Source organism: Rhinatrema bivittatum, chromosome 18, assembly GCF_901001135.1.
Source record: "Rhinatrema bivittatum chromosome 18, aRhiBiv1.1, whole genome shotgun sequence".
NCBI lineage: Eukaryota > Metazoa > Chordata > Amphibia > Gymnophiona > Rhinatrematidae > Rhinatrema > Rhinatrema bivittatum.
The window spans coordinates 48511153-48531216 of NC_042632.1; the positions used below are offsets into that span (position 1 = coordinate 48511153).

The window sequence follows — 20064 nt, forward strand, 5'->3', positions numbered from 1 at the left end:
GAGGTCCTGGATGAGAACGCTGTGCCCTTCTCTGTAGCTGTGCATGCCACGTTGTACTTATCTCAATATGGCAGAGCTCATCTACCGTGCGCACAGGACAAAACCCGACAACGGACGGCAATATTTATATTACTGTAGGAAGACCTGCCATTCAAGTGCAAGTTAAACCAATGGAAAGATACGATTGTGGAAACATTTTAGGTACATTTTATAACACCGGTGTCTGAGGCTTTCATTTCAGAATGCTTGCGACCTGGGCTTATGTAGCATTGTTGTCCGAAGCACAGTGCGTAGTTCTATGAGTTCAGAAATGCGCAGACACACTCCTGGTGAGACTGGTAAAATCCCAGCACAGCCCTGCTGCTTGGATTGCCAGACGGCTGCCAGGGCTGAGAAGGGGACAAGCAGGTGATGTTGTTAACACTACCAAACGTCGTTCAGGAAGACTTGGGCACAAAAAGAGCTAAAAGGACTAGGCCAAGCAGTTATCGGTGGTCACACGAAATCCCGGGAGTGTGAGGGATGTGCGGACACGGAAACCATCCTAAATTTAGTAATTTTTCAAACCGACGAAATAAGAAATGTCGACTCCTGCGGGTGACGTTGAGGAGAAGGTTGGACTTATATGCATATATTTTAAAATTCAAGCATATGTTTAGGGAAACTTTGTGCGTTTTGCTGGTTAACCTATGCATGATGTTACAAAACTGCTTCCTATTTTTGCTTAAAAGAGAGAATACTTGGTTCTTCCATTTTAGCTCTTTTTTTTTTTTTTAATAATATAAATATTCTTTGAATTACTTAGGAGTACAAAAAGATGTATTGTAGGATTTTATAGCATCAGATTCACAGATGAGTCGAAAATATTTTAAGAATATAGTTCATTGCTTGCATCCAATTACTCCCCTGGCTATTGTTTGCTGGTTCATTTCCTTCCCGTGGGTAACTGTAAGCCTGACTAATTTGCTTGTGCGAGAAAAGAGATATTAAAAGACCAGAACATTTTGTAAGTTTCACCGCAGGGTGCATAGTGTAAAGAAGTAAGCCTGATTTTGTTAAAGGAGAGTCTAAACATTTGTGACTAACTTTCATTCACTGAAGGTTTAATGGAAGAGATACAGCTAGGCAGCGTCGGGCTTAGCATCATTTCTTTTAAAGGCTCCAGCAGAGAACCTTCAGAGACAAATTTTGAAACATCTTTAAACACCGTTAGGAATACTGGGGATAGATTGGTGTCGCCACATTTTGAATAAAGAGGCTTTGCAAATAAACTGATCCACCCGGCGACGTGACACGGTCTGATAATCAGCCCACGGCGATGTTCCTTATTTAACCCTCCCAGCACAGAGAGATTTGCTCCTTCCTCAGGCTGCCACTGTTCCTCAGCACAACGTCGTCGATAGTGACTCTGGCTCCAGGTTCCCCCCCCCATTTGTTCTGAGAAAGAAGAGGACCGTTTAGTCTCCTCCGGGAAGGGAAAGGCCAGTGAAGGAGCCCTGCAGAAAAAGCTCCTCAAGGGATGTGAGATGCCTTGGCTGACAAGCGTCCCTTTGCCATTTCAGTTTTGATGATTTTCTTGCACATCTGGCAGTGTAACAGATGCCATGCAAGTACGTAATTGCTAAGCAAGTGTAAAAATAGTGTGACATTTTTAGACAGAGAGAAGTATTAAATGGTTTAAGCTTGCCGAGTCGGGCCGATACAGTAAAATGAGCGGGAGAGCCGGCGCTCCGAGGCGAGCACCTGCTCTCCCAATGTGCGCCCAGGCCACTCTCCTGGGCATGCAGTTTAATATTCAAATGAGGGCCCGCTGTAATAAGGAGGTGATAGGGACACTAGTGCGTCCCTAGCGCCTCCTTATTGGCAGGAGCGGCGGCCGTCAGCGGGTTTGACAGCCGACGCTTAATTTTACCGGCATCGGTTGTCAAACCCGCTGACAGCCACGGGTTTGGAAAACGGACGCCGGCAAAATTGAGCGTCCGCCTTCCAACCCACGAGCCGCGGGCTGATTTATTTATTTCCACGATTTTTATTTATTTATTTACTTTTTGGGGGGGCCTCTGACTTAATATCACTATGATATTAAGTCGGAGGGTGTACAAAAAAGCAGTACACACTTTCCCTGTGCCGGCCGAAATTAACTCCTGCCTTTGGAGTGAGGAGCAAAGGTATTTTCCCGCTTTGCTCCTGTCATGGATACTGAAGCTCTCCATCCTCTATTCTGCCCAAGGGGGTTACAGTAGTTTAGATGCTTTCAAATTAAATACTTTGACCTTACAGAGGTCAAAATTAAGTGGGTTTCTGTGGCTAAATGTGGGACTTACTCAGACAAACCCCAAGATTCAATTTCCTGCCCCTTGGATATGTTCTGTGCTACTTGGCTAAACTTAGCTAGATAAGTCTGGTCAGACCAGAGAGGAATCCTAAACTTAGCTGGATACAGACCGATGGACTAATATATTTGACCAACTCTTGAGAGCTACGCGTGCTTTGTTGGGCCACGTATATGAATCTGAAATGTTACCAGGTTTCATTCTATTGACGTCTCTGAATACAACATATTCAAGCAGAGTTCTAAAGTACACAGATCCCTAAATTGCCGGTTTTCAATTCGATCCCTTTGGGGCTTGAAAGACATAGGATCTTGAAAGTTTTGCACCCTCTGATTAATATAATTGCACCAATCAAATTTGCAAAGAGATATTTCTTTGCTGTTTGCGTGTTTGTTGCCCAAGTTCTTGAGAGGCTACAGCACGATTAAAAATATTCATTTTAGTGCTGCAAATACCTTCAGAAACTTGCGGCTTTATTGTCGCTGGCTCCAGGAGCTCTACATATCAAAACTGAGGCATTTTCTCCTTCCGGCTGTGGCCCATGCACAGACTGCGCAACTCCTCAGCACTCCCTGAAATGTAGAAAACATAGGAACCAGAGAGTTGGAATTATTCTAAGAATATTTCTAAATGTTGTAAATAAGTGAAATACTGGGTAAGAAGAGAAAAACCGGACTTATTTCAAGGTCCTTCACTGGTCTATTGCAGGGAGTTTGACTTTTGAAAGCCAGTCAGAAACGTATTAAATAAGTACTTGCGTATTGATTTCCATTCCTAATACGGCAATCACTCTGCTTTATTCAGGGTCCTTCATGATAATACTTAATGCACAATATAGAGTACAAATGCTAATGCACTGATTATAATGCATAATTACTGAATCTGTAGAAATTTAAATATTGAAATTAATAACTACAGTAAGATAGAGCTCAGGCTGTAAGATTGCCAGACAGGACATATGGCATCAGAATACGTAATATGTTCTACAGACTGAAAGATAATAAACTATGCCGCTATGACCTTTTCAGCATTCTATAATTAGATTAGCTGACCGTTTACCATTTTCCCAATTTTACAGCCCCGATAACCTCTGAGGAAGTGATGGAGTGAAGAACCACCAATCAAACTCTAGCACATCAAAAAGGTCAAACCTGTAAGTTATTAATATTTGGATGTCTTATTCATATGACCAGGTAAAGAAAAAACAAGGAAACATATTTTCCTGGCTGATTATAATACAAAGGGCAAATGGTACAAAATAGAGCAACCATTGTCCTTATGACTTAAGTCTCTATGACCTTGAGTGCCATGTCTAAAATGCTCAGTAATGTCATGTGGGATAATCCTCCTATTAATATATATGTAGAAAAAAATCTGTAGGAATATTTGATTAGAAGAAACGTTAGGATACAACGTCTATTGTAAATTATTAAAAAATTAAATATGTGGGTGCAATGATCTTTGTGGCATGGGAGATTGAGCCAGTCATGCACTGGCATTGACCAACCTAGCACTTTTTTAAATAAAATCTGATAAGAACTTAGATTACTACGGTTTGGTCTGAAGTGAATAACTTCTAGTCAGGCAGCAGACTCTGCATTTGTATTCTTGGGCAGAGTGCACACAGAAAATTGAATGAAGGATGAGCCTGCCATATGGTTTGTTCCAAATTCTGCAGTGCCTTCCCAAAACCTGCAGATACTTATATATATATATAAAAAAAAAAAGACAACTGCAGATTTAATGGACAACAGAGAGGGAGAAGAATGTTTGAAAGAAACTCCTATGCTGGGTGAACAATAAATTCAATATGTGGGTAATAATTTTATACATTTATTAGAATTTAAACCTGCTCAGAAAGTAGTGACTGCTAAAATTGTCTTAAAGATACTTAAGTGCTGAATTGGATCAATTGATTCAGAGATTAAATACCCTCAGTTTATGCATGTTCTTATGCTTTGATGAATAGGCCCCCATTGCAAATACTAATTATGCACTGGTTCCTATCAACATCAGGAATCTGCCATAGGGGTACAGAAGTGAATGAAAGAGTTAAATTGTATTAAGAAACATTCAGAAGAAAACGTTTTTTGTGATGGAAGAGAGGAAAATAGAGGAGCAATTTAAGAGGCCAATGTGCCAAGATGTGACGATTTTTACAGATGAGGGACTATGTATGTAAATGTGCCAAAATGCTGGCATTGCAGACTTGTGCACGTTTTTGCACACGTAGAGGGCAATAATCAGCTTGACTTATCTGGCTACGTGATGGGGGTGGCTGACTTACCTGGATAAGCAGGTGCGGCTGTGCCGCTGAATATTCAGGCTAGGTTAGCTGGATAAGTATCAGGCTAACCTAGCTGAGCGAAACGATATCTATCTCAATATCTACCTCATAGGGCCCATTTACAAAAACATTCACAAAATGGTTCTCGCACATAGCAAAATTTAGTTCATAAGGTTGCAGAAATTCATATTTAATTATCTGTTGTGATACAGTATCATGCAAAGCAGCTTATTAACACGGGACTCAGCAAAAACCAACACATGAAGGCATCTTCACATGCTAGTTGTCACAAAAAAAGGCAACATCTTAATGAGATGCAGTCATATATATTTTTTTTTTTTTTGCAAATTCGCCCAGTAACTTTTCTACTGAGGTCATTTGCTTATGAATCTCGGTAGAAAATTTGTGTGCAGAAAATTGCAATTTCTGAAGAAAAGCTGCACAGTTTAGGGTAGTTTTAAAACTGGAGTTTACGTGCATAAATTTGCTTTTGAAAATTACTACTTTTATGCGCAACGCCTTTGAAAATTCACTCCTAAATGAATAACTGAAAAGACCTCATCCTGGCTTTTCCCATTTGTCCCATTGCTGAATGTACAATGGCATTTCAGTTTTGAAACTGAGAATTTTACATTAGTAGCCCCAATTCTCCAACCCAAAGGCAAACAAAACAAACCGTTGCATAGCTGATACCACTCAAACACCAAAGGCAGATGAAGACCAGAAGGTCAATCCAGTCTGCTGAGTTTAGTTCCTGGTGATCTCTGCCTTCCCTTTCATTCCAGGACTTCTTGAATTCTGTTACTGTTATGGTCTCCACCATCCCCACTGGAAGTTCATTCCATATTTCCACCTCCCTTTTCAGTAAAGAAATATTTATAATATTGCCCCCGAGTCTACTTTCTTTGAAACCATATTATGAACGTTTGCTTCTAGAATTTCATTTCCACTGAGAATGATTTGCTTCTTGTACTTTATTTATACCATTGAGGTATTAGACTGTTTCTGTCATTTCCACCTTTCTCTGCGCTCCTCCAGGGTAAACATATTTAGGTCCTTAAGTCTCATCTTATAAAACATTTTTGGTGCAGACCCAGCATTCTGATAATCTTTCTCTTGGTCAACTCCACTCCTTCCCAAGGTATTTGCCTGAATAACTGGACTTAATATTCCAGGTGTTACAGGTTCACTATGTAGATGTGGTAAGACAAAGGCTAGTATGACCCAGTCATCTCCTTGGTGAGATTTGCTACCCCAAGACTCAAAGGCCTATATTTTCTAAAACACCATGGCGTCATGAATCGCACGGTGCAGGGGGGCGGGCCTGTGAAAGCCAGCAGCGGATCGCACCTCTGCGGTGTGATCGCTGCCAGCTTTCGTACCTAATAGCGCCATCATAAAAGGTGGTGCTATTGGGCGCGAAAAGGCTCCTTACCTTTTCGCCATCCATACTGTCTTTGCGGCATCCGCCCCGGCGACTCCTCTTCTGGGGCAGACGCCGCCCCAACTCCGCCCCTTTTTAGCTATCTCATGTGAAAAGGGACTTTTTGCGTATGCTAGCTTTAAAAAATGACCCCCAAAATGCCACACTGACATCCTGAGTCAGTACAACTGTAGATTCCAGAAATAGTTTTATGTACATGATTTTGCTTCAGAAAGCAATATGTCATAACATTTCTTTTTTAAAATGTGTTAATAATAATAGAATAATTTCTTAGACCTCTGATTGTATTACTAGTCATCAGAAAGCAATGCAGCACATATAATACTTAGATATAGCAAAGACAATGGTTATAATAATATTACTGTACAATTCTTTCCTTTACTATTATTAAAAGAGCTTAGGAAAGCAGCACAGCTCTGTCACTTCTGGAAGTTCAGGAGTTTCTCTTCCTTTCTCTCCTGTGCTTCTGTTAGTCATACTCTTTTTTTTTTTTTTTTTTTTTGTCTGCACATCTGAAAACATGTTTTGAGAAATGCATGCAATCTTCCAAAACATAGCCCAGAGTAAGGATCAACTTGCTTTCTCTTGTGACTTTAACTCCCTCAACAGAGAGCCTCTACCTCTGTTTACCTCACCCTTTCCCACACTTGTTTTACAGTCACATGGTGTGTAGTCAGGAGAACACTGAAGCCTACTTTCTGAATCCATCCTTGGCCTGTCAGACTTAGGCTAAGCAATCCTATTACACCAGGTGAGGTCTCACTAATGATCTATACAGAGGCATTATCATCTCCTGCTTTCTACTGGTTTTGCCTCTCCCTTTGCACCTTGAGTTCCTCTGATTCTGGCCACAGCCTTGTCACACTGTGTCGCTACTTTTGAAATCTACAGATACGATTCCCCACTCTGAGATCTCTTGTTTGGTACATGCCAGTACCTCACCTCTCCATGCATGCTGCCTCCTTCGATTTTCTGCGGCCTGCTTTTTCAGTACTGAAACTTAAGCCGCCGAGGCGCGGGACGACTCCTCATTCTGTCTGCTTTCTCGGAGGTGCCAGCTCTGTTGCAGACCTTGCTGGAATCAAAGAAGAGCGACGCAGAGAGACTGCGACTCACGTGATCAACTGCTGTGGCGTTATGATGGCGCAAACATTTTTTCTTTAAAGAGAGAGACTGAAGGCTACGTTTTTGTAATCAGCCACAGTCCCAAACATGGACAGGTGCACACTGAAACCACTTGACATGAGCAACTTTAGAAGAAGCCTTGGTAAAATGAGGCTCTTCCAGTGAGCCAAAAGCCGAAACATAAGAGAGCAATGCACTGCAGAAAATCAATTAAATGAATGTTAAATGAGCTCTTGCTGAATTAATCATCCAGGTGACCTGTATGTGATGTAATTATAGCTTTGCCATTCTGCGTTTCCAGTATCAAATGATATCATTACTGTGCAACATTTTATCCTTTTTTTGGGGTGCTGGGAGTTTGCTACTGTGCATTAAACACTTATAGTTCTGTGGAAGGAAATTATTTTGTACGGCAAGAAGACGTTTTCAATAGTTTGGTACTGTGTGCAACCCGCGGGATTCAGTCCTGCAGAAGCTCTGCAGTAGAGGCTCGTTTGTTCCTGTTTTCATAGCAGCAGAAAAAAAGCACCTTTACTTGCCAACGTTAAGTCCTTTTCTACCTTTATTTTAAACTTTGTACTGATTCATTGGTGTCTTTTCAAAAAAAGAAGAAAGCATGTTGAATTCCTTTTGTACTTTCACTGTATCTTATTGGTTGTGATGGCACAGCCACATACAAAGGGCGCCACAGAGGCTGTGCATTATAACTGTTCTGTCAAAATGAAAAGAAAATTGAGTTTGCATTTTGTTTGACAGATAATAGAATTGTATTAGAACAGCAGGTAGCAAATGCTATATTTAGTAATTTCAGTGATTCAGGTAGAGTCTTTGTTTTAAAAAATCCAAGATTTTGCTGGATGGATAAAATAATCTGTAATCCTTGAAAACCTACAGCACCAGTACCAGACTGTTGGGATGAGGGAAGCGCTATCTTGTAGTGGATGTTGTTATTATGGAGAAAAAGATTAGCATAAAAAATGAAATAGCTGTGTTCCTTTACTTTGCACATTTAAACCGGTTAAAATTAGCCAGTTAAACCTTTTGAAAATGGACTCTCAAGTATCCTTTCTTTCTCACCAGGATGTCAAATGGAATTTGTAATTACACAAACAATATGGGGCAGATTCTAAAAGATACGCGCGCGGGGTACATTTGTGTGTGCTACCTGGCGCACACAAATGTATGCCCGATTTTATAACATGCGCACGCATGTTATAAAATCGGGGGTCGGCGCACGCAAGGGGGTGCACCTGGTGCACGCCAAGCCTTTGGGGAGACCAGCTGGCTTTCCCCGTTGCCTCCGAGGCCGCTCCGAAATCGCCCCACCACGCCCCCGGACCGTCTGCCCTGCCCCCGCCCATTCAGAAAAGCCCCGGGACATATGTGCGCTGCCAGGCCTTTTGAAAATAGGCCCGGCGCATGTAACCCCCCTACGTGCGTAAATCCTTGAAAATCTGCCCCTATATACCAAATAGCAAATTTAAATAAGGCAAATATCTCTAAGGGCCTCATAATAAGCAACCCGGTATTATTACTTTCATTGCTTTATATATAATCATTGGTCCCAAATGTTCACCATTTTTTTTTCCATTTTGCAAGTAAAATATTTCAGAAATGGCTTTTTTTTTTGGTACTGTAATCCCAAAAGTCCTGACACGCACCATTCTTCAAAGTTTATCCCTGCATCAAATGGATAACTGAAAAAAGGAACAATGTGCGATTTAAGATAGATCACCAGCATATAGCACACCGTGCACATACTGTCTCTTCCGTCTTTCAGTGTTTGGCACCAGGTTTTTTTTTCTTTTTTGTTTAAAGTGACATCACCAATCAAAATATTTGTTTACACGTAGACCAATGATTATATTATAGATGCCGTAAAAGCACAAGAGAAAAATGTGCCCAAGAAACATCATTATATGATGGTCTCTCCAGAATGTATAAATTGTATGAAAGTATACTAGTAAGCTGATTTGAGAGCAATATTGAGAAGGGTCTCTCTGCTTTATGTTAATTTGATAGTGAACATGGCGTGAGAACTGTCCACATCCACCAGTTATGTTGTAGTAGATCTCCAGCTGATGATGGTTTGGAGGAAGAGAATCTTACAATGCATAGCAGCAACACCTTTTGTTTTTCTCTGTATCATCCAATTAGCAATTGCAGAAAACAAAATAACCTGGTTTTTTTTTTTTATTTTGCTTGTAAAATGTTTTTTCCCCACAGTACAGTGTGTGTGTGTGTGTGTGTATATATAATAAAGGAATACTAGTACAAAATGCATATCTTCCATCTATGAACTTCATGCTGTGTTTCTCAGCTTATTAGTCAAAAGAACATTTGTTAGCCTTGGACACTGCTGAGTAAATCAATCTGATAACAAATGATCTCTTCCGTAAATTATCATGAGCTGTATACATTCTATAATCGGAATCTGTAGTTTACTGGTTTAATGAATTAATTAGGAACAAGCAGATAGCAGGGGAGTGGCCTAACAGAGCATCGGATTGTGGCATAGAGAAATTCCTGGGTCATGAGTTCAAGGCCGCCACTCTCTGATCACATACACCTCACTTTATTACCTGCTGTCTCAGGGTTTGAGAGTCTACCTTCGACCCTGCGTTGGACCTGCCTTTTGATTATAAATATACTTTGCTTGAAAATAGTGTGTACATTACTAACAAAAATAAATTAACAAACCATACCAAGTTTTTCATTGGTTATGATGGTTCTGTGATTTGTGACCAGCAAATATATTCTTGTGGCTAGTAAACTCTGCAAACCCTTGTTAAGTCATGGAAAAAGACTGATAACATGATCCGGTAATTCATAGATGATTATTTCATAGTCACTTTGGGACAGATACTCATGCTTCTGGTCAGAGGAATATCTTCCTATATAATGGCTAGAACTCCCCCCAACCTCAAATCAGAAAACCTGATTGGTCAGATCAGCCTTTTAATGGAGTTCCTCTCCATTACGTTTATGTAGCAGATGAGCACTGACTGCCAAAGTTTGGTAAAGTTTGTAAAAGTTGTACTGAATTACAATAACTTAATCAGCAAATGACCAAATCTATGTAGTAGCACCATTTCCTTCTTAAGGTTTTCCACTGATTACCCTGAGGGTATCTGGAATGTTTGTATCTACAAATCAATAGCAAGGCTTCACAACACTTGTACCATCAGACAATCAAAGCTGTGATAACCCTATAATCAGTTCTATCCACAAAGTGCACAATATTGGCTCTTAATGATGGGAGACGTTATCTGAGATTTGCAGGATCTAGTCAATTGAATAGGATAGGAGTAGCAATCAATCGTTTTCTATCCTTCACAAAAGGCTGAGGACGGGGTATTGTGAAATAATACTATAGCTCACAGTATAGTATTCCAGTCCTCATGGCTAAAACCGAGCTGAGCAGATGCCAAACTCGCTGGACATGCCAATCGTCCTTTTTACAAAAAAACACACAGAATGCAGCTTCAGAGAGAGTTGTAACTGTTAGGGTTTGGAGAGAGCTGAGACATAACTTTGATTGCAAAGGGGAGCAGAGATAATTCCAGGAATAAGGTTGGAGGTCTGTTTGTGTTTTGTCTTGTCTTTAAGCAGATCTTTCCAACAGGACCACATCCATCTCTCATGCTCTTAATTTGGGCACTGCATGTTGATAACGCCTCGGACAACTCATCTTGATTCTTCCGATAAAGGATGTGCTGTTGGTCTTGATAAATGCCAGCTCATGCTGGTGGTTTATGGGTAGCTCCAGTGCCAACCAACCAGATGGCTGGTTTGATTGCTCTGTAGTACCTATCATACCTTACGTATAGGAAGCAGACCTCTGTTTCCTGCATTGTGAGCTAACTTCCTCGGTACTGACCTTTTTTTTTTTAAAGGCGCCATTCAATAGGGAGTTCCAAAAATTAACTTAAACGAGATTACAGACAAACCAGTTTGATAGTCTGAGGTAAAAATAAAATTATGTAGGGCAGCACAGCTTACTCAGTAGCAACAGGAGAAACAGAGGCTGCTGATATGCCAGGTCAAAAGTTACACCCAGGCTCTTGGCGGTGTTGGAGAAAAAGGCAAGGTGGAAGAGGTAGTAAAGAACCTTGAGGGAGGGCAAAGTCAATGAAAGGAGGGGCAACAGAAAAAAGGAGAACTTTGAAGGAATGTGCATGTTTGAAAGAAATGGGGAAGAGAGGACAAATGCGTCTATTTTTGGTTTGTTTCAAACAAACCAAATTTGAACCAGGAAAAACGAAAATTATTTTATTCATTTTTGGCAAATAGTGCGCACGTATTCTTTCTCTGGAAGAGAAAATAAGTTATTGTTTCCCTAATTCAGGGCGTGGCATGTGCCAGGAGAGATATAGTTATCTTCTTAGAGATGTGTGAACAACTAACCAGTGGAGCTCGAGCCTTGCAGACCAGTTCGAATGCAATAGAAATTTGAGATTTCACCCGTATTCACTGGGGAAGCCTGTCAAAATTTCCCCTGGCGGGTCAGGATGGAATTGGAAGAAACCCTCAAATTCATTTAAGATTGTCCGAAATCCAATAGAATCTTCTGTTTTTCTTTTTAACAGTCTGAAGCACAGTATTGGATTTGTTTAAGATTTTTTTTTTCAAAACTTCCTTCAAAAAATATTCAATGAAACTTTTAAATTATGTGAGGTTTGTGGAGATTTTATGTGAACCTGTTCTGAAGTGCCACTCCAAGCTCCTGCATAGTTTTATAGGGAGACTGTAACTTTCCCAGGAGGGCCTGATTGGCTCCGCAGAAGATAAGCGGGGCAGAAATGTACGCAACCTACCAAATTGCAATGCATTTGTATTTCACCGGCCACCTTCAGGGAACACTTCATCTTGGGTCAGTGAAGTGCTTGTGTGTTACAATTAGGCATTCAAGGCCATGGTTTTCAGAAAGGACTACTGGGTCATGTAGTAACATAGTAGGTGGCGGCAGGAAAAAAGCCTATCACACTGCTCTATTCAGTCTGCCCAATTAGCCATGTTAGTTTTCAGAATATATTCCAGTTGCTAGCTATTAGGGATGTGCAGGACAACATTTTTTTTGTCTTGGTTTGTTTTTTTCCATTTTGTTTCTTGGTTTGTTTAATGCATTTTTCAGTTTGGTTCATTTCCTGATCCTAAAAAGCACATAAAAAAACCCCAAAAAAACTCCCACCAAAATAGGCCGTTCCAAGCCCTCCAACACCCCTTCCATACCGCAAGGACAACTGTGGGGCTTGGGTCTACCTTGCTGGCTGATCTAGCTCCAGTCAGACCTCCATGGCCCCTCTGATTCCTCTCCCACCCCTGAAAAAAATTATCAGGGCCAGGGACCTCTCCTGCCCCCACTTACCCACTCTGTGGGGTGCTCCTGGTGCAACGGGCAGGATTGATTACCACTCACTCCTCCCCTGAGTCTCAGGTGCTTTAAACATGGTACTGGTTGCCCTGGGTCTCCTGACCTTTGAACCACAGGGACCCCTACAGAAGAGGTGAGTGGGGCCAAGAAGGTCCCCAGCCCTGGTAATATTTTCAGGGAAGAGGGAAGGGAGATCAGAGGAGCCTGGGGAGGCCCTGGTTGGGCCTGGCTTAGCTCAGCTGGGAGAGGGAGGGTGGTTGAAGAGCCTCAGGGAGATCGATTTTTTTTTTTTTTTTTTTAACAAAATAAAAATACCAAAAAATTGGGGGGTATTTTTTTGCAAGACCATTTTCAGTTTGTTCCACTTAGAACCAAAAATAGCCTTTTTCGATTTGCATGTGCAATTTGTTTAAAATTGAATGGACATTTCTACCAGCCATAGAACATGACCTCTTATAAGATATCACTCCCTATCTAGGACAGTTTGTGTGTCGTCTTCTTTACTACACCACCATCTTGGGTGGATGAGCATACAAGATTCCCTGTTTAGTTCAAACCCACTACTTCTTTCTTCCCATGTTTAAACTACAAAGCAGCTACCTGAACAACTGAGGGTATTAGTTTTTTTTTTTCTATACTATTTTTTTTAGACATTCATACTAGGGAGTATTGTATGCAGCATTGTATAGATACAGTCCATGGAGCTTACAATCTAGTTAGGAGACAAATAAGATAAGTAAGAGGTTTCAAAAAATTATTACAGGAAATGTAATTATTCTTGTTTCTGTCCAGAGCCAGAATTTACTCAAGTAATCAGAGCTGCCATTTAATCTGATTCCGATCTTTTTTTATTCTTTGTGAATCATCCATATTTATGTAGATATAAATAAATAGATTGCTTTGGATTTTTGTGAGCATTCCAGGAGATCAGGTAAATGTGAATCGATTATTTACACACTCAAAAATTATGATGACTAGGGGACACTCCGTGAAGCTAGTAAGCAGCACATTCAAAACAAATCAAAGAAAATTCTTTTTACTCAATGCACAGTTAAGCTCTGGAATTCATTGCTGGAGGATGTGGTAAAGGTAGTTAGCATAGCTGGGTTTAAAAAAAAGTTTTGGACAAGTTCCTGGAGAAGTCAATAAATTATTAGTAAGCAGGTAGACGTGGGGAAAGCCCTTACTTATTATCCCTGAGCGTTAGCAGCATGCAATCTACTTACTATTTGGGATTTTGCCAGGTAATTGTTATCTGGATTGGCCTCTGTTGGAAAAGGCTACTGGCTTGATGGACCCTTTGTCTGACCCAGTATGTAAATTCTTATGAGTCAGCAGATGGTTTTGAACTTTAGGCTATTTTTTTTTTTTTGCCTCAACAAGGAAAGAAAATGTGCAACTCTTCTCCACTGCAGCACAGAATTCTCTAATCAGTGTTTAGTTTAAGAGACTGATTTTTGGATTGGTTGGTGCCTGTTGTTTTCTTCTAGAAGACAAATAGCCCTATTTATAAATTCCATTTTGTATTTACAAAGGAATATTTTAAATGCTCTCTCATCCTTGCGTAATTAAGTTTGCCACTATACAATTAGTTTGTAGGATTTATTAATAACCCTATTGGAGCTAGCTAATGAGCTTTGGCAATCTTGTGTGTGGCTTCTAAAACATAGTGCAGAATGTCTAAAGGAACAGCTTTCTGCATTCCTTAAGATTCATAATTATCCAAGGATCTGTTTAATGCACAGGGAGCCAGCATTGGGGGTTCGGGAAAAGCCATGGTACATTATTGTACACATTTCCTCCTATTGGTTGATGGGGAGCTAATGCCAGCCAAGATTTTGCTATGGAATTGGGCCTCTTGCAGGTGCAGAAGGCTTATGGAAAATTCAAGTACGCTGGTTTTAATTGTGCCTGGAATGTATGTGGCACTCCTGTGTTCACTGGTGAAATCTTGTCCAAATTTTAAATGGCTCACCATTGCTAATAAGTTTTCTGTGGTTTCATCACATATATACATCCTCCATCATCTGTATACATCATATACAGAGGTCAAACTTTCACATTTGTTTGCATGTTGGCAGGGAGCATATTATTCATGAAATTCAATTATAAATAGTGCTTTTCACCTGAGCCATCTCCATTGCTGTTTCCTTCAACCCCTGGAGGCTTCCATTCGGAGATCAGCGAAGCATATATCATCACATGGCATAGTATCTGATTGTGCAGTGCGCTCTGTTTATGACATCACAGCTGTGCTGCACCAATCAGATCTACTATGTAGGAGGTCATTTGTGGCACTGTTTCAAACATGGCTGCTTCCAGGGAGATGGGGGGGGGGGGGGGGGGGTGGGCTGTGGCAGAGAAACCATTTCAAACGTGATTATCGAAAATAACCTGCTTGGAATGGAATTTATTAAGAGGATAATTTTTACAACAGCCCATGTGGGGCTGAACGCCACGTGTAGAAAGTAAATGCAGACTTCAGCCTGAATTTTGGGCACATGCGTCCGCTTTGAAAATTAGCAGGTGTACACATAACCCTGCATGGCGCATGCCCGTGCACTTACGTTTTGAACTGGGGATAGTTTTTAAAGAAAAAAACAAGATAAATACACAGGTGTGAATGGTTTTCCTGCCACAGCTCTGTCTCCCGGAGCACCGCTTTCAAGCGTGCTTAAGAGTAAACATGAAATCCCTTCCGCGTGTAGTTTTAGGCATGCAGTCCACCCCGGGGCAATTTTCAAAAGCCAATTTACATGCACAAAACTGCATCTGACATGCATAACTGTACCTCGATACATGATATGTATTAATTACCATATTTATTTTGCAATATTGCACAGTAGTTGGTGAGAACGGCTTTCCTTACAAATCTTTGCCTGATTAAGAAGCCATGTTTTTTTGTGCTAAATAAGGTCGTGTTTGTTTTTTTTTTTTAAAAAGGAAAAAACTGATTCCTTTTTTTTTTTTTTTCATTGAAACAACTGAAAGGAAAATAACGAGTTATGGGTTTTAAGCTGCCGTCATGCTCTAAGGGTTTGATTCACTAAGGCTTTTCTTTGGTTCTGTGACTCTGATGGGGGAGCGAGGGGAGGAAAGCTTGAGGCCTGATTTTAAAAGGGCCGTGCGCATAAAAAAACGGGATACGCTCTCGACCTGGCCTTGCGCACGCATTTTAGAATGGGCCAGGCCGCGCGCGTAACCCTTATTACGCGCAGAATTGCCGGGCCCTGCATAAGGGGTGGACCGGGGGCATGGGCGGGGGGAGGGGGAGCAAGCTGGGACAGCGCCATTAGCTGCTGTCCTGGGGAAATGTGCGCCGGCAGCCGGCCGGCGCGCAGAGGTTATTTCTGCTCCCGAGGAGCAGTAAGTAATTGGACAAAAAAACCATAAGTAGCTAGGAAGGGATTAGGAGTCGGAGAGGAGAGGGGAAAGGGTAGTAAGGTGTTAGATAGGGGGATAGGGAAGTTTCCTCCCAGTCCACTTTTTAAGTGGAGCGGACTGGGAAGGAACTGGGGAAGCCATACTCGCGTCACGCGTGTTATAAAATCGGCACATCCATGTGCGAGCGTCAGGAACCGCCCACGCGCAGGGCTTTGAAAATCTGGCCTTTAGTGAATCAGGCCGTGGAGGCAGTTTCCAAACAGCGATTTTAATGCGCGCTCTTCACGCTACCGCACTGTTTCTCCTTGAGAATCAGCAATTGCAAAGTGCATGCATTGAATTCGTTGGCGCACTTTGCACCCTTTGTTTGTTTTGTTTTTTGCGGGCAGCTGAGGGGCAGTGGGAGAGGGGAAGAGTAAAAACAGTATAAGTAGGCTTTGAAAATTGCTCGTGTGCATGCGCCATTTTCTTCCGCACTCAGATCTAAACGTGGCCACGGGAGTGCCTCTCTTTAATGCCCCTAAAGCTGTGTGGCCACCCTGGGGAACCCAAGCCTTACTTTCAGCCATGTTTTGTGGAGGAGACCCTGGCCATTTTTACCTGAGTTAAATATCTGTTTACCTGGGTAAGCATCTCCGAGAGCTGCCCTCCCGTATACTAAGCATTTTCCCGAAACCTAAATTTTGAGTTCTTTCACTACGCTAAATATTGACTTTCAGTTTCTTTGCCAATCCTGTCACCAAGGAATCATTACTTCTGTGGAGTAAAGCATCTCTGCCTACTTCCATCCTGCTCTCCACCCTGTTCTGCACCAGCCCTTGCTCTGCCACGCTTCAGTACGCCTGACAGCTATTGTAGTGATAGCAGATCAATAGAGGGTTAATGAGACATTTCTGAGGACAGCCAGTATCCTGCGTTGTCAATTTAATGCCTGAAAACGGTTCTGCGCTGGCTCCTCTTTGCTCGCTCACGTCGGTACCTTTGGATCTTTATCGAGATTCAGACTGAAAGAAGCCTGCGTCTGTCTCACTTTGATCATCACTTAATTATTAGGAAAGGGTGAAACCATCTTCTCACTGATTTTAGTTTTGCACTTCCTGAAATGCTGCATTATCAGTTAAGGGAGCCACTTTCATGCCATTACTGTGAATATAAGTGTCTGGTTTTGAAGCCTGCAGGATATACATTGACTCAGTGGGGCATTTGGTAGAAGCAGATGTACTAAACACCCCAAAAATACTACCAGTGCACAATTCTACCATCTTTCAGCCTCTCATTAGAGAGATTAAGGTCCTGTATTGAGCAAACATTCAGCAATATCAGTACAGGCTTCATTTTATTGGTAAGGAAGATGATATATTAAATATTCTAATACTAAGGGGGCATTGTTGTATAATTCAGTGCATGCATCTGTGAAGAGTGAAGTTTAATGAGCACATTTATAGTCTCTCTCCAATAAAACGCCACACCAAGAAACACATTATTTTCTGTGAAAGTCAGTCGTATCTAATGTGTTATTAATCTGCTAGAATAAAAAAAAAAAAAAGAGAGAGAACAGTGTGTAAATTAATTCCTCTTGTTTCCTTTTTATACCTGCCTGATTGCAAACTTTGCTCCAGGAACGTGATGAAGTAGTGAAAACGTATGATGTGGGTAAAGTAAGTTTTTAAAAAATCCTACATAAGGCTAAAGTCAGCAGTCGCTTTATTTTATTTATTTTTTTTGTGTGTGCATAAATCTGCTTTAAAAATGTGCATGCGTGCACAGAACCCCACATGTAGGACCCCTATGCCACCCTAACTCCCCCTCTTGGAATGCCTAGTTGGTTTACCTGGAAAAATCATGCTCGGTTTGTGTTTTACACACACGACAGCTGGGGCTACTTTTAAAGAGCCTCTTATATTGCATAAAACTGGGTTATCGGTAAATATGTGCCTTTGAAAATTAGCAATACAGCAACAGTAGGGAGCAACGGCAAACAAGAAAGTACATATGAAATTAAAGTAAAGGGTGAAGATCCACTGTAGAAAAGTCCAATTCAGAAGAAGGATTTATTTTAAAAAATGCACAGAGTGTCGTATCGTAACGGAAGTAAGTTTTTTTAAGGTTGCCAGTTTTTCTAGGTAGGCGTGAAACCCCCAACCCCAACATGAGCTATGTTTCAGGGTTATCTCAAGGGGCGGTGGGGGGTGCGATCATATTTATAAACACACAAAAATGATTCACATTTGAAGCGGCTTTAAAGAGCTTTGAAAATTAGCCCTTACATTCCAGGAAAAGATGGAATTTTGGCAGATTGTGTTACTTTTTATAGAACTGACATAGGATGACTTTTTTTTTTTTTTTTTAACACAAGCTTTCAACCTCACGTAGGTCCCTTCTTCAGTATGGCTTACAGATCTCTGCATTGTGCAAAAAATCTGCAGTGAATGCTGACTTTCCAAGCCTGTGAAGAGAAAACAATAACTTACATTTTCTTTCCATGTGTTTATGAAACATAGATCCCAATTATTTTTCCTAATTTTAAAGTAAGTTAAAAGGTAAGAGTATAAATTGTCTGTCTGAACTAAGCATTTAAAAGGAAATTGAATTTAATAATGGCAAAGTACACTAAATGGTCATACACAATTTAAAGTTCTTTAGAACTCTGTTAATAACTCTGATAATACAAGTAGTCCTCCATAGCAAACAGGCTAGTCTATGCATGAACACATTTGTGTGTTAGACAGGGGTATATTTATAGCAGTATAGGAAATGTTGTATATGAGTCATTTTGGAGGATAATGCTTCAGTTTGTTATAACTAATTATTTGTTTAAAAAAAAAAAAAAAAGAATCTGTTACAATAAATGGAAAACTGAATTTAATTAACTTACAATACTAGCCCTACATTCACTAATGGCAATACTACATATTAGAGACAATTATTGTAATTACTGCTAATGCAAGTTTATTTAAATAATAGCTGTTAACTATTCAGTAAGAAACCTATTGTTTATTTAATAAACTGAGAATAGTTCATTTTCAAGACTCTGGACACATTTAAATTATCAGCCCATGAATTAATTTAAATTTGTGTTTTATCTTTTGTCCAGCTAGGATCATAGCATGCTTAAATTAGGTGTGGTATTTCAGAAACACAGATGGAGCCACTACTGGTGTGTGTGTGTGTGTGTGTTCTGTGCTTGCCAGACACTGGGCACATTGACTGTATGGAAGAACGGTGAGATGAACAGTCCTATTGAGGCAACCATACTAATTATAATTGGATAAATGTGAGCACAGGAAGGAATGAAGTGATGTGCTCAAGGCTATAAAGACAGAGTCCCCAGCATAGTGGAGATTTGTTCTGGCCACCCAAGAGGCATAATGCATTTTTACTGGAGTGGTTTTCAGGCCTCTGATTCAAACAGAAGAACCAGACAGAGATCTGGTTGAAGATATCCAAAAGGTGGGAAAGAAGGGAGAAGTGTTGATTGTTGGAGATTTTAATCTGCCAGAAGTAGACTGGAGAATCCCTTCTGTGGAATCTACCAGAAGTAGAGAGATAGTGGATGCCTTTCAAGGGGCTCTGTACAAATAAATGGTAATGGAACCCACGAGGGAGGGAGCTAGACTCGATCTAGTGCTCACTAATGGAAATAATGTCTCTAATGCCCAGGTAGGTGCCCACCTCAGCACCAGTGATCATCGAACAGTATGGTTTGATATAGCAAATAAGAAACAGAGAGGTCACACGAATTTCAAAAATACGGATTTTGTCAAAATGGGGATGTACCTGGAAGTAGAAGACTGGGAGAAAATGAGAGGTGGAACAGTGGGCCAAACTAAAAGGAGCAATTACAAAGGGAACAAATGTCTGTCAGAAATGTAGGATGTGGCTGATAAAATAAAGGCGCAAAAAGCAGCATTCAAGAAATATAAAGGATCCCAAAAAGAGGAATACAGGGAAGAATATCTGGTGAAACTGAGGGAGACTGAAATAAATCAAGAAAGCAAAAAGTTAGGCAGAAGAAAGGATTGCCAAAGAGATAAAGCGAGGTGACAAAACATTTTTCAGATATATCACAGAAAGAAGAAAGATCCAAAGTGGTATAGTGAAATTGAAAGGTGACAAA

The 20064-nt window shown here is 40.8% G+C and overlaps 1 protein-coding gene across 2 annotated transcripts in view; it reads left to right on the top strand.

The window, feature by feature from the left end:
• FSTL4 (follistatin like 4) overlaps positions 1 to 20064 on the top strand; it is a 635712-nt gene that overhangs the window by 39974 nt on the left and 575674 nt on the right. Inside the window, exon 2 of one of the 2 annotated variants that reach the window (XM_029583825.1) lies at positions 3412 to 3486. The exons of the other annotated variant lie outside the window; for it this stretch is intronic. The gene's annotated coding sequence lies outside the window, so the exon portion shown is untranslated. The remainder of the gene's footprint in view (positions 1 to 3411; positions 3487 to 20064) is intronic. 2 annotated transcript variants of the gene reach the window in all.